The 16,333-nt window shown below is 38.1% G+C and overlaps 1 non-coding gene across 1 annotated transcript; it reads left to right on the plus strand.

The window, feature by feature from the left end:
* Window positions 1-413: 413 nt before the first annotated feature.
* Trnat-ggu (transfer RNA threonine (anticodon GGU)) lies at window positions 414-486 on the plus strand. The gene has a single exon. It is a non-coding gene; the product is annotated as a tRNA-Thr (tRNA).
* Window positions 487-16,333: the final 15,847 nt, after the last annotated feature.

Below are 16,333 nucleotides of genomic sequence, written 5' to 3' on the forward strand. Positions count from 1 at the left end.
TACTGACAACAAATCCTAATCAGGATGAAATTGCATTTTAGGTGCAAAAAGGTCAAATTAAATGGGCCATAACTCAGAGGGATGGATACTGATCCCCCATTATCTTTGTATTTTTTAAGTTTGTTTTGTCTACAGATTTCAATGATATACTTCTCAAGAAAATCTTGATACAACAACATTGAGGAGTGGGATACCTGAAGTAATTGTGGTTTTGTGAATTTGATAAATCCAACACTAAATATTATTAGATAAACATTGATTACGCAAGGAGTCGAAAGCACCAGGTTATGCAATGGCAAATTCACTGTCAAGGACTTGTTTGATGCAAGAAATAGTGGTCTAAAAAAAATTATTATATGTCACCATGCAGGTTAACAGTTGTGTGACTGTCACTCTGTCAGTAAATAAATTGGGTCTCAATAGCTCAGTGGTTAGAGCGCTGGCACGGTACGCCAGAGGCTCTGGGTTCGAGTCCCGGTTGAGACCTGACTTTTCACCACCTGTTACATTTGGCGCCCAACATACAAATCCCACGGTCACTCCCTAAAACATGTTTCAAAACATTTCCTTAACTCGTAGAATTCTATTCATAAATTCAAGGACGAATTTCTATCAACAGGGGGAGTATGTCACCAGGTTAATAGGTATGTAACTGTCAGTCAATATATTGGCTGGGGTCTCAATACTTCAGTGGTTAGAGCGCTGGCATGGTACGCCAGAGGCCCTGGGTTCGAGTCCCGGTTGAGACTTGACACGACCTGTTTCATATATATTCCAATACATGGAAGGTAACAATAAGGTATTTTTTATGTTGAGTGTACATTGTACACTCATAAAACTCGCATAACACACATTTTCTGCAGTCATGCCCTGCAGCATTCGAGACATTTTATTACTCGCTCTGAAAACTGTTGTTCGTCCCGCACTTCCCAATTTTGATTAAATTTTGGCTGAAAAAAGTTGGGTATTACACACACTTTTTAGACTTTACAGATTACAGTGATTACGATAGGTGCAATAAATATGGTCTCAACATTTAACGATATATAAGAATGGATTCCAAAGTCTAGCCGCAACCAATTATTGGAACTAAAAAAAACTTAGTAAGACTTCTCTTGATCGGTGCTTCATTTGTTGTTGTGAAAAATCATGTCAATAACATCACAACTCAAAATACAAGAATTCTTATCAGCCCTTCTTCGTGGTAAAACTTACAAATATTGCAATGAAAGTTTATAACTTAATATAGGTATCTTGGCAATACAAGCTGTTCATTTTGACCTTATTCGTAGACCTTGTCTTGAAACTTCTTTGCTTGTGTAGTAACACAAAACTCTCAAATTATTATCATGGTTTTGTTTGTTTACAATATAAATATAGGTATCACACCGGTAATCGGCCAATCAAAATGAACTTAGTCAATTGTAGTTCCATATATACTTCAGAATTATTTTTTTCCTTGACTGCATTTTTACATTTTCCTTTACTCAGTTTTAAAATTTTTTGTACCACTGAGTAGGATATTTCATGTACTTTGTTAGGTGATGATCTTTTTTCACAGGGACTACTTCTTTCAGGGCACATGCAGCAGAGCTTCCTGGGGAGTGTGCAGTCTGTTTACATACAAATGGAAAACACGTGGTTTTGAGGGTAGACCTGTTTGGAGCTAGATATTTTGAGAAAATGCAGTATCGCTTGCCCTTTTTATGGTGTTAGCTGATGAGATAGGTAACGTCCTCGCAAAACTAAAAAACCTAAAACTATGACCCCTTCTTCACAAAAAGGTGAAGTTGCATCCAAAATGAAAATAACCCTAAAATAAAATCATAAAAAAATCTCTAGTCTTTATCTTCCGGACTAGGTTCACACAGCCCAACTACGTATATACACATCGACACGTAAAAGGTCCATCATCACTGACACTGCATTGTTTGTGGCGCAGCAGTATGAGCAAGTTCTTCCAAGCTTATAGTACATAATCGTCATGCCAGCGCGGCGCGCGGCGTTTCCGTGTTGTGACAAGACTTTCATTGTCGGTAACAGGGTACTTCTCATCCTGATCATTCAGATCATCTGCCAACTCAAGCTTTGACTCAAGACTTTCCGCATCTAACGGCATGTACATATTCTCTGACAATGAATGTGTGTCATCGGCTTCATCATATAAATTCTGGGGAAGCTTTAGGCGAATTCTATCTGTACAGTGGTAGCAACGTTATTGTTGACAAACAACACGCAGGATTCTGATACACGAACGATCACGCACGATACACGAACGATCACGCACGATACACGGACGATCACTAACTTACTGAATCTTCACGATACACGAACAAAAACGATTAAACACGCAACCGAACGATTCTACACCATTAAACACGCAAAATCAAAATTAATTTTTAAGATTTGAATTAAGGAAACGTATTACTTTAATTTGTATTGCTTTATATTTGTATGTTATTGAAAAGCGGCATGTACTTAAGTCATGCACTGTTTTGTATTTACGAGTTAACACTTTTACACATCCATACACAAATATAAAGGATTCACACACAAATTATTTTTTTTGTTTACTTAACGAATATTAACTTCTATCATAAGTTAAAGAAAATTTATACATGTAATAGAAATGAAGATAATGCATAAACTACACAAAATTATTTACGTACGAGTTGACTGTTTATGTAATTTAATTCTCTTACGTACGATTTAATTATGCGGGATACAGGTAAATTTGTTACCTGGTTCCAAAGAATTTCGATTTTTCACATCCAATATTTTCATAATTTACAGTACATAATTGATTCATTTCTAATTATTCTAAATTCTAAAGCGTCTAAATAAATTTTATTTCAAACAAATGTGTATACACTCTATTAGATAATAATGCGTATCGTATTATAATTTGAAAGAAAAACGTTGGGAATAATCGTTTAGTTTAAAACGGGAAATGGGTAAGCCTGGCCGCTTTCATTCAACGTGTCGCTTTTGCTAATATGATTGAAATTATTTGTCAAGACACAATTGATGCTTGATATAGGCTGATTATAGAATTAAGCAAAACTAACTCGACCGAACAAAGGATTGAATGAACTATGGAAATACAAAAATGTATTTAACGACGAAAGAGAGAACAACTGTCAATGTTCTTATATAATTTTTTTTAATTAAATTCACATTGTTTTACAAAAACTTCTTGTCTTTGTTTTGAGAATAAATCCTGGCATTCCGTAAAAAAAGTTACAAAACGAAAAAACCGCACGATCACGCACGAACACGCACGGTAAAAAACGCAAACCAATTTTCCTGATACACGCACGACCCCGCACGTTACACGAACGATTACCCACGTTACACGAACTATTTAACACGATTGGCTTGTCAACAATAACGTTGTTACCACTGTATGTATCACTTGGGCTCTTCCCCGCCTTCCACAATTTACTTCATACAGGAGATCGGAGATTGGTTTTACGATCGAATATGGCCCTCTCCAGTACGTCGTCAGCTTCGAGGAGTGGCCCACTTTGCGCTGTGGAAAATAGACATACACAGCGTCGCCTTTTGCAAATTTCTGCCAATGTAGCTTGGTATCATGGTAGCGTTTCTGACGCCGCATTTCTACATGATCTCGTACTGCAGCATGTGCCTCCTGCATCCTTTCCTTTAATTCCCATGCCCATTTATGCTGAGGAATGTCTGTGATACTGCTTGGCGTTTCGTTCATAATGTCTAACGGAGTCGCAACTTCACGTCCTAGCATTAGTAGGTTCGGCGTACATCCAGTTGTCTCATGTTCGGCAGATCGATATGCCATCATCAGGTACGGGAGGTGAGTATCCCAATCCCGCTGATGATCGTCAACATATGCGCGCAGCATGCTGGCCAGTGTCTTATTGAATCTTTCCACCATGCCATCTGACTGGGGGTGGTATGGCGTTGTGCGCGTCTTCTTGATACCCAAGAGTTTGCACATCTCGCTGAAAAGCTGACTCTCGTACTGCGCACCCTGGTCTGAGTGAATTACGTATGGAACTCCCAAGTGAGTGATGACTTGTTCCACGATGATGCGCGCCACTGTCTCTGCCTCCATGTTACGCATAGGAAAACATTCTGTCCACTTGGAGAAACAATCAGAGATGACAAGTATATACTTGTTACCCTTGGCTGTCATTGGCAACTCTCCAAGGATATCAGTAGCAATGCGCTCCATAGGAGCTCCAGCTTTGGCAATCTGCATCGGCGCCCTTTTATGGTTCAATGGTCCCTTAGTTCGGGTGCTTTGGTCGCATCCGGCTATGTACGTTCTCACATCCTCCTGCAAACCAGGCCAGTAGTACCTCTGTCGAAGTTTTGCTAGTGTTTTACGCACTCCTAAATGTCCCAAAGACCGGTTATCATGACTCATGGCATAGCTAGAATTGGTGCGTTGCATAATCGACCCTTCAACTCGGCGAAAGCTTCTTGGCATTCTTTAGTCCACACGAACGCGTTGCCCTTTTCCGTTAATTTCGTCAATGGCTTTGCCTTTTCTGCGAACTTGTCTATAAATCTCCGGTAATATCCACAGATGCCGAGAAACGAACGGACCTCCGTCACGTTACAGGGTTCTGGCCAGTCTTTGACTGACTGCACCTTCTCTGGATCAGTAGAGATGCCATGCTCCGTTATAACATGCCCAAGGTATAGGACCCTGCGCGAAAACAGAACACATTTTTTCGGCTTGAGCTTCAGGCCTGCAGCTACGATGCGGTCAAATACCCTTGTAAGGTTTTCTATCATCTGTTCAAACGTTTTCCCAACTACTATAACATCGTCCAGGTATATCAAACATATCTCCCATTGTAATCCTGCCATAACGGTCTCCATTAATCGTTGGAAAGTTGCTGGCGCGCAGCTGAGCCCAAATGGCATCTTCCGGAATTGAAAAAGACCTTCGCGGGTAACGAAGGCAGTCTTTGGACGGTCCTCTTCTTTAACGGATACTTGCCAGTACCCGGAGCACAGGTCTAAAGTTGAAAACCAAGCATTCCCAGAGAGATTGTCGAGGGACTCGTCGATGCGTGGCAGAGGGTATGCATCTTTGATTGTCACGCCGTTTAGTTTCCTGTAGTCGACACAAAAACGAGTGTTCCCGTCCTTTTTCTTCACGAGCACTACTCCCGCTGCCCATGGACTAGAAGAGGGTTCTATCACTCCGTCCTGAAGCATTCCCTCTACATGTTTGTTCATTTCTTCAGCTGCATGGAAGGGAACCCGTCGTAATGGTTCTTTGATAGGGTGAGCGCCGCCAACATCAATTTCATGCTCAACAATGCTGGTTGTCCCAAGATCCGAGTCTGTTAAAGCAAATGCGTGCGTGTATTGACAGAGAAATTTACGCACTAGTAACCGCTGGTCATCCGTCAGATCAACACTACACCTTCTCAGGAGTTCCTCCAATTTTTCGGCGAGTTTGGTATTATGCGCCTGTTCCCTTACACTCTGCACAGGACGACAGAAGGACAGTTCAGCGACATGCGTTCCACTGTATATGGTGCGCTGCTCTGGTCCTATGTTTAATACGCGGATTGGCACAATGCTGTTTCCTTTCACTAAGGTTCTTCCAACCAGTGTACCCGAGGCAACAAATTTCTCGTTAGGCTCAACCAAGTAGTCTTGACTCCCAATGATTTGGCCTTCCTCAATGCATACCTTTCCACCAATAAGCACCTCTTGGTTTGCCGGAATGGTGACTGTGTTCACTGCAACAACGTGATAACATCCAAATATTCCCTCCTTCAAGAGAGTGTGGGGAAAACCATCAATGGTCAAGATGCTTCGCTGTATATCTATGCAACAGCTGTGTCGCTCAAAGAAGTCGAGGCCTAAGATCCCATCTAGACCTAGATCAGCTACGACAGCTTCAATTCTTGTGTTGAGTGTACTGCATTTGGCTGGGAAGTTGCCTCTACCACGAATGCGAAGGCAGTTACCACCTGCATCGAGAATCTGTCGCTTCATGTCCTTTAACACTGGTTTGTCATTATCTGAAACCTTGGACAGCAAGTCCGTAGATATAAGGGTCAGGGTAGCTCCAGTATCTACCAATAGTTTGGCCACTACACCGCATATCTCCATCTTTAAAAACAAGCCAGCGTCTGAACCCACGGTGTTTGCGCCAATGGAGGCTGTCTCATTAGTCTTGTTCTGCATCTGATTAGAATTTGCCTCAGCTCTCCTTCCATATCTTCGATTCCCGCTTTCACTACTAATGGTAGAATTCTCTCTCAGTCTGTTATCTCTGTAGGCCTTACAGTCTTTCCGAATATGACCTGGCTTTCTGCAATAATAACACAGTTTCTGTTGCTCCTGCGCTCTGGGCCTTAACTGCGCATCGCCCCCACCTTGTCTCTTTAAAGACTTCACCTCTAACTGTAGCGAGTCTATCTTTGCGTTGAGAGCATCTATCGTCTTGGCCAATGTATCATTTTCTGGATCTGGGGCAGTGGGACGAGCATAGCCTTTTCTCTCAGCTTTATTGTATGCCTCTAGCTCCACGGCCAGTTGAATTGCATCATTCAGATGTCTGGGGCGGGACTGTTTTATGCGAATGCGCATCTCCGAGTCTACCAGTGCGTCTACGAATTGGTCTTTGGCCAACGTTTCCCTAATCTCCGCAGAGGCAGTAGGGTATGCCAAATAGGCGAGCCGCTGAATGGCTTGGCCTAGCTCGGGAAGAGTCTCACCGGCTCTTTGACGTCTTTCTCTCATCTGGACTCTATAGAGCTCGGTTTGGCTAGGCGGCGCAAATCCATCCTCCAAAGCTTGAACGAGGGAATCAAAATCAGGTTTTGTACCTCTTGGCATATTACCCAAGACTCCCTGCGCATTGCCACGTAAGGAAACTGCCAGGTATAAACCTTTAGTGGCATAACTCCAGCCGTTGATGTTGGCGCAGGCTTCAAAATGCGCATGGTAATCAAGCCAAGGGCCGCTTCCATCATATGTAGCTGGCTTGATAGATTGCTTGGCAATGGCATTGTCTGTCTCATTTCCTCTTGCAGGGCTTTCAAATCTCACCCGAGATTGTCTGCGCGTCACGCCGGGTAAGAGCGAGTCGGCCTGCCAATTCAGATCTGGCTTGTGCGTGGCACCAGAGCCGCTAGCAAATGGCCTATGCCCGATGCTGCTTTCTACTTTCCTCTCTGACTCTTCGTAGAGCTCATAGGAATCGGAGAACTGGTCGTTGCTGCGCGGGTGCGCTTCTATTCTCTTGTTAGAGCGAAGTCCGGAATAAGCCCCCGTCTCATACGCAGAGGCCGCATCTTCAAGATGTAAAGCTGTCGTGTGACCAGTGCGCAAAGACAGCTCTCCTTTCTTCAGAGAAGTATCCAAAGCTGTGCGCATAGTGTCTACCCCAGAATCTCTGCTTGCAGCGGGTCTTGGCGTTGAGGTCTTCAGGATGTCGCTGCGCTCACGCATTTCGGCGATCTTCTCCTCCAAGAACGATATTTCTTTGTCGACGTCTTCCATTCTTTCCGCAGCAATTGCAGGGTATCCCACCGCTGCCACCAAATTTTATGTAACGTGCAAGGGGGTCACTGCCTGTGATCCCCGCGGGCCCGTACCCGAGATAGAATCGGATAGCCCTGATTGCTGCCAATATTTACAAGTGCAGACTTTAATCACCGCTCCTGCACATATATAGGGACTCAACGTTACGCAGGCAGGGATGACCGCACACCTACGCAACTGAACAGGTACCAACGTTAACGCAAGCAGGGATGACCGCACACTTGCGCCAACAACGCAACCTAACGCAAGCAGGGAGTGCCGCACACTTGCGCTAGAAAGGCCAGAACACCAGCAGGGATGACCACACACTAGTGCTCCGCCGCAACCACCACCAATACAAGCAGGGATGACCGCACACTTGTATTCATGCGATACAGAGCAGGGATGACCGCACGCTCTGTATCGTAGGTTAGATAACACGAAGATTAGAAAGAGCAGGGATGTCCGCACACTCAATCTAGCCGTACCTGTTTAAGTTTAACCCCAAACAGTCGTTCTCGTAATGTAATTGACACTGTCCCTATATATGTGCCGGCCTAAAATAATTCATAGTATCTAAAAATTAGAAATTAAAAATAAACAAATTAATCCAACCTAATCTAAAACTACTTATACATAACAACTTACTTATGTTGAATATTTATTATTGTATAAAAATAATCATCATAATAATTGGTTAACAGTGGATACATTGATTAAAATCATCATGAATCAATAAATCAAGGGCAATAACTCAATACAGTAATACATGTACAAAAAGACTAATGAAAAATAGCTGCCTGCTTCAGCGACAGCATGTGTACCTGTGACGTCATATAACACGTTAGGCCCAGAATCAACTTGAATGTGCAAAATTCGGTCGACTTTTCCATCAAACATAACCAAATTAAATAATACTTTTGCACAGTATCAGTATAAACATAGGAAATACTTATTACCTTCACGGCTTCAGCTTGGATCTGTTTGTCGAAGTGATGACTGTATGTTCAGCCTCCCGCCATGTACCTTCGGAAACCGACGGTTTTTCAAAAAGTTCCGAAATTTTATTTACCATTACGAGCCCGATCTAATTATCCCGGTCATTATTCCAGTCGTTTTCACTATCAGTGTATTGTGTAGCATTTGACCAAACATTATAAAAAGTAATTCTAAATATATATAGTTGAGAAGTGACATTAACTCTCTCTCTCTCTCTCTCTCTCTCTCTCTCTCTCTCTCTCTCTCTCTCTCTCTCTCTCTCTCTCTCTCTCTCTCTCTCTCTCATATTTCAGTCTGCATCCTTTTGCTCTCATTCTGTGTAATTAACCGCAGGCTCCTGCGTTCCGTTTTATAAAAAAACTTTTCTCTTCACGAAAAAACACGTGTGTACAATATAATCGTCAAGTGCCTGTATTAACGTAACGTTATATTTCATATTTGCTGGTGGTGTTTTCGGAAATTATAGATCAAGAATAGATAGATACTTATACAATACACATATTAATCGTGACTGTTCGGTGGATCTTTTCTTTTTTTTTTCTTCTTTTGCCAAAAAAATCTAAATTGACTCCTAAAATCAACATTATTCTTTACTGAGTGTGTGTTTGTTTGGGTTTGTTTTTGTTTGTTTGTTTGTTTTTGTTTTTTGGGGGGTTTTTTGTTTGTTTTGTTTTGTTTTTTTACTTAAACAGCCTATATAAAGGAAGCTTTTTTCAGACACCATTGATATCATGCTTGAACAAACAAAATATTTTCTTCAATGATCTGTCCAAGGCTATATAACCTGATAACGGATTGAAGGACTTTGCTTGATCAAAGTTGCGCTCTATATTTCCTATTAATGAATGACTTAAACACCTATTTCACCGATTAAAATGATTGAATAATAATTACAATGTACGAATTTATAATTGAATAGCTCTACTCCTTACGTCATACAAAGTTAGATACATGTAAATTGATGAAAAATATTTCTTATGATAGATTGCAATACATATGAACATATAAACCTCTCTTCCTAGCTTTCTCTTTCTTACTCGCTCCTTTTTCTTGTCTACTTACTAGTATATCATTTATCGTGATTGTGTGGTTTAGACATTTTCAGCGTGTTTTGGGTTGGGTGGTCCGAGAGATATTTAAATTTGCCAGGGTTGAGGTCCAAGGCATATTTTCGGTTACTTAAAAAAAAATATGTTTCCAGAAGAAAGGGAGTTCCAGACCCCCCACCCCCACGACCACTCTCTTGATCACATCAATGTATTTCTGTTTAATTTTTTTCTTCTTCTATCCATCCTTTTTTTCTACTTTTTATCTGTCTCTAATTAATCCTCTGTCTCTGCACATCTTTTACTTGCTTCTCTTGTTGCGCGCTCTCTCTCTCTCTCTCTCTCTCTCTCTCTCTCTCTCTCTCTCTCTCTCTCTCTGTATGTGCATGTTTAAGTCTAAATATCTCTACTTACAAGTATAAACTTCCTAGTATATGTCTATGTGTTTCTCCATCTCTCTCTCTTTATCTGTGTCTTTGCATGTGTCTTTCACAGTGTCTCTGTCTATCTATCTCTGTCTGTCTGCCTCTCCATCTGATTGTCTGTCTGTCTGTCTGTCTCTCTCTCTCTCTCTCTCTCTCTCTCTCTCTCTCTCAGTTGTACGTTTTTCACTAAACATTTCTTGCAGCTATTGACCTACCCTTTATGCATTTATGCACATGCGTGGAATATTCAGATATTAACTATAAATCCGTACATAAGAATAACTCCCTATAATATTTTTAAAAGTACTATCCAATCAATATACATGTAATTATATCTTCTTTCTTCTACCTTCTGTGTATCTGACTCTTTGGCTGTCTGTCTGTCTGTCTGTCTGTCTGTCTGTCTCTCTCTCTCTCTCTCTCTCTCTCTCTCTCTCCTGTACGTTTTCCAGCCTATTGATCTATAATATGTATTTCCCCTTCCTTGTCTGCCCCTGTGCATCCTTCTAGCTGTCTGTCTATTTCTGTCTGTCTGTCTCTCTCTCTCTGCATGTTTATCTCTATATACATCTGAATCTACCTGTCTTTATCTCACTCTCTCCCTTTCTCCCTGTCTGTCTTTTTGTCCATATGTCTGTCTGTCTCCCTCTCTTTTGCTGTCTCTGTATCTCTGTATATCTGTCACTCTGTATAGCTATCTCTCTGTATCTCTGTCTCTCCATCTGTCTGTCTTTGTTTGACCATCTCTTTCTGTCTGTCTGTCTGTATCTCTCTCTCTCTCTCTCTCTCTCTCTCTCTCTCTCTCTCTCTCTCTCTCTCTGTGTGTATGTGCATATTTATTTAAGAAATAAGCTGCAATTTCTGAACATCTCTCTCTCCCCCTCTCTCTCTCTCTCTCTCTCTCTCTCTCTCTCTCTCTCTCTCTCTCTCTCTCTCTCATGGCTGTGTATGTATGAAAAGCTCATCAGTCTCTAAACAATTTTATCTGTCTGATATGATATTTAATCCATTTCTCTCTCTGATATGTTTACTTTAAATAAATGAAGTTATGAATATGAATAGTATATGGTACTGAATTGAACAATCTTTTATTTCTTATTATATATTTCAAGATGGCCTTTTATTTATAATACAGCTTAATTAGCATGCACAAATATCAGCTAGGCAGGTTATATATAAGTTATATTTATGCAACTACAATAATTAATGTTAATTCATACATTATGTAAGATGATCAAAGATCATAAAAAGTGTACAGCTGGTTATAATTAAATCAAACTAAAATAAATTGCAGGAATATAATTGAATATAGTTATTACATGTATCTAATATAAATTTTTATTTAAACTATCAATAGCAGCATTAATAGTTGTTCTCATCATTCCACTGTCTTGGTCATTATACACAAGCAATCTCTTTCTGTTTCAGATTTTATCTTATTATATTTTCTTTTATTTCATGTGTTTTATTTCAAATTTACATCATCCTCTCTTGGGCCCCCATTCTTCACTTTTTCTCTGTCCCTGGCTCGATAATTGCCACATGTGTGTTTCAGCAGAGTATCATATTTCTAATCTGACTGGGTTTTAGCACAACATTCCAAAGTGATTAAATTCATGAACTAGGCTGGTTTCACTCGACACAAGAAGTGAGTTTCTGCTATCCCCCCCCCCCTTCCCATGAAAAACCCCCCACAAATTCCATGACAATAGAATGCAAGTTCAAAGAAAATGTTCATTGATCTCACTGAATGTACATGTATGATATTAAAGATGGGGAAGGAAATCATTTAGGACTTAAATCATTAAAATGTACTATTTGTTAAGTTAATTTTGATAATTTATATATTTTGAAAAAAGAAATATAAAATTTAGAATGACCATAAAGCATTTAATCATACATGTAATTGCTTTAAAGTTTACAAAATCAGTACTGTACAGCTTATTTTTCATACAATATTAAAAACTACCCAGAGATCACAGTTCTAAGGCTGAGTAATCAAATCAAAATATTTTCTTATTGTACTGTGGAATCCAAAATTATACAATTCAAACTGAATTAGCAATTTAGGTTTTAGAGATATTAATTAATTAACTCATAATTCACCAAGAACAAGCAACATGCATAACTGATGAAACATTAGTTTATATTTACATGGAAAAATAAAGGGGTCAAAATATACACATTAATCATCAGTGAAACTGTTGTTCTCCACATCTTTTTATTAATTCTCTTTAGTCTATGTTACAATGTATGTATGCTCTGTCTGTCTGTCTCTGTCTGTCTGTCTGTCTCCCTGTCTCCCTGTCTGTCTGTCTGTCTCTCTCTCTCTCTCTCTGTTTGTGCACATTTATTTAAGAAATAAGCTGCAATTTTAAAAGTTCAATAGATATGAACATGAACTTGGCTGGTTAAGTAATCAAATCCTGTGAAGGTTTATCAACAGATTTGATCATGTACCAGCCAATTTCATATTTTGGTGAACTTTTTAATCATTTCTGAACATTTCTCTCTCTCTCTGTCTCTCTCTGTCTCTCTCTCTCTCTCTCTCTCTCTCTCTCTCTCTCTGAAGAGTTGCATGACACTGCTGACATGTGGAAAACAAATCCACAAGTATTACAGAGAAAAATGTAGAAGTTTTTACTGAACTAAAATTCAAGCAGCAAGGACATTCCTTATAGCTAGTAGATACAATTACCTGATGCAAAAATGGGCAGTATGCATGTGCATCTTTTAATATGACCTAGCTGACATAAAAATAGCTTACATTATGTTTAAATCTGGTACAATTATGAAGTGCATGTGCCAGCATGCATGGTTAAATTGACTGTTAATGATACTATAATTCTGCCATATCCTCATATTTTGATCTTTAAAAATTTTACTTATCATCCACTAGACAGTCATTACATTTATATTCAATAATAAACATCACTTAATTAAACCTGGGTGAGTCTAAGACAAACAGGTAACGCAACCACTTTATGATGAGTTCAACAATTCCAACAAGCTCGTAAAGAATTCATTGTTCTTGTTAATAACAAATTAAATATATATGGTCCCATTATGATGCTAATTTTTCTGTTATGAAGTTTGATAATACTTAATCGTTGTCATTTAATACCGCCTTTTTCAGATTTTGTTCTGTCACAGTGTAATTATATAAAATGTCTATGCCATATGACAGTTTTGTTGGTCATTGTTTTAGTCATACAAGGAATTATTTAAACATAATGTAAACGTATTCACAATTCATAATGCTGCTAGGCATAAAACAGATGTAAATAGACTTTATATCATGAACAGTGTATGTACATGTGTTCCTTTTCAATTTTTGAAAACTATATATACAAAGTACCATTTTTCATTATTGGACTGTATCACAAATGGTATACACTTCAGAGTCATCTCTTTTTATTCATTGACAAGTACATGAACTAACAATTAAATCTTGTATGATATCCATTTTGAACTAATTTTATTGTAGTATAATAACAGTGGGTATGATACTCTTAACAAAATGAGTGTGTGGATATACATACAGTGGCGTACCAAAGTTAAAAAATCACATCCAAGAAAATCAACATCATGTATTACTCAGGTCACCTGTCAGTTCCCTTGTTACTTTAATATGTAATACACAACTAGTTTCTGTCTGTTCAGCTACATGTATATATTTGTGAAAACCAGCTTTTAACCAACCCAATTTCACATATAGCCATCTTTATATCTAATTCCATTGATTTGGCTGTGTGTCTCTTAATTAATACATGTTTTAGCACATACATTAGGTGCTAATACATCCAACTTTTACTTATAATGACCGAATCATGCATGTCCTATCAAATTTGTATGGGATGTACCCCAGATTCTAAAATGAAGAGTGTAATTTAGAAATGATTATGGGATAGATCTTGAACACTACATTAATCCCACTTCACTTTTGATATGACTTGGATAATAAATGAATTTCTCTAACTTAATGGAATTTGAATTAATGTCATAAGTCTTCATGTGGATCAATATGTAAACATCTAATTGTGCATTAAATATTTCATTTCTCTAAATCACTTTCATGTCAGTGACTTCACAAAATTTAACCTTTAATATTGTCTTTACCAAGAGAAATCAAATTAGATCTAATGAACATGAAAATTATTCAAAGCTGTTTAATTAAATCGGGAAACTTCAATTGGGTAATAAATAACTTAAACTGATTCCACTTATCTTACAAATGCATATGCTGGTAATTGAAAGAAAACTGTTTTCATTTGAATCTGAGTCTGTCTATAATCTCTCTCTCTCTCTCTCTCTCTCTCTCTCTCTCTCTCTCTCTCTCTCTCTCTCTCTCTCTCTCTCTCTCTCTCTCTCTCTCTCTCTAACACAATGAGAATACATTAAAAGATTATACATGCACTTTATCCCAAAAGGCTAATATACATTGTAGATGCGGGGCACCAATAGGGAATTACAAGCTTTGTCACAGCCATGGATTCCATTGACTATATCATGAAGTGATTGTGCATGTATGTTTCATTCTACTGTAATTGATTGAAAATCCAAAAAAATCAGATAACACGAATATACACAATGTATATGTAAATACAGAGTTTCAATAATGTTCTGTGTACTGTGAGAAGGTCATTAAAATTTAGATAAAAAGTGTATTAAAACCTAATCTCTTTTGATCCTCACCATTTCCAATGATGTTATCCCTATACATTTACATGCAAGAAAAGAGCTATGATTGTCCCCACCTTTTACTCATTACAACAGCAACCACATGTGCATTTCAAAAGTTATTTTTACCTATCATATAAGGATTGTATTTTGTTCTGTATGCAACCAATGGTTATGTTCATGTATTGCACTTATATATAAACATTTGAACTGGCAATATCATACATGTTATAATTAGATATGATACATTTGTCCCCATCAAAGATGGTAGATGGTAGCCAACTAGGTTATCAATTTTAAGGGAGTGGTGGTGTCATACTTCTTGATACAGAAAGGTCTGTAGGACCTATCACTCACCTGAGTAATATAGACTTCTTTATGTGTACATAAAAATGCAGTTGCAAATTTATCAACAAAATTTATCAATGTGGTTTTAATATACAGGAAAATCTCAATAAAAAAACCCTTATAATCAGGATAGAAAAAAGTAAGTGCTGATAAAATCGATCAACATTATGCTATAAATTAGTGACTGTGACTTCTGTTACCACATAATTATTAGTGGAATTTTAACTTATATGCTTGCTTTCTCAGACAAAACGTGGATATAACTTCCTTTCTTGATAGGTCAATAAAGACATCTTACATCTGGATCCTTCTTTGCTATTTATATGGAGTGTGTTTGTCTCCTACCTCCCGAACTGGTCCAAGATATCCCCAGCGTCAACATGCTATTTTAAAAGTAAATAATAGAGATCTACTGGAGATCTCCGAACTGCAAATGATCAAATTAGGATTACTCTTGTAGCTCTCCATCCAACTAATCGAATACACCCCTGGTCTGCAGCATATTTCGCTAATATATATTTTATCACAGAACTTTCTCAATTTCACGCATTAAGATTAAAATCATTCACATCAAAACTGACCATGGTGTAAAAAATTCTACAGTTATCTTTGGTAACTTCAGAGCATTCAATATCTGACATAATGATAGATTTTAAGTTCTTTTGATATGGATTGAAGAAAACATATCTTTTTAAATGTGTGTTTTTTCTTTTAAGAATAGATCTATGCTTTTCAGGTTGAATGTCTATACTAGTACTGTACCGATTTATCATATTTTCTCGAAAATAGGCTGATTTTCATTTATTTTTTATATTTTGCTATAGATGCATGTATATATATGTAGTTACATGTAGCTTAAGAAATCCTAATGACATTAATTGTTGCATTTCACCGTTGCATTTTTCGCTCGTTCGCGGAATTTTAAGTGCAATGGTTCCAGTTGCCCCAGTGGAACACCATGTTGATGCATGCCAATTTGAAGAATAAACCTAATGCATCATATATCAATAATGGACTTGATTCCAAGCATTTAAGTCTCACCATTGTAATCGTAACATTATTTATATACATGTAATCGTTATTGTGATCATGATAATCAAAAAGTAATCATGATTGTAATTACAAGACTTTTTTTTTTCAAGAGTATTGTACTTGTAATTAGGAAAAAATATAATACACCATCTATTCTATATGCCGCCAAATTATAAGTTTTAACTGAAACCTGGTTTTCGTTAATTTATCTGGGTTTTTTTCAGTTGGTGCTATAGAAACGCATTATTAACAAAATATAAGTGTTGT

This window comes from Crassostrea angulata, chromosome 4 (genome assembly GCF_025612915.1).
Source record: "Crassostrea angulata isolate pt1a10 chromosome 4, ASM2561291v2, whole genome shotgun sequence".
Classification (NCBI taxonomy): Eukaryota; Metazoa; Mollusca; class Bivalvia; order Ostreida; family Ostreidae; genus Magallana; species Magallana angulata.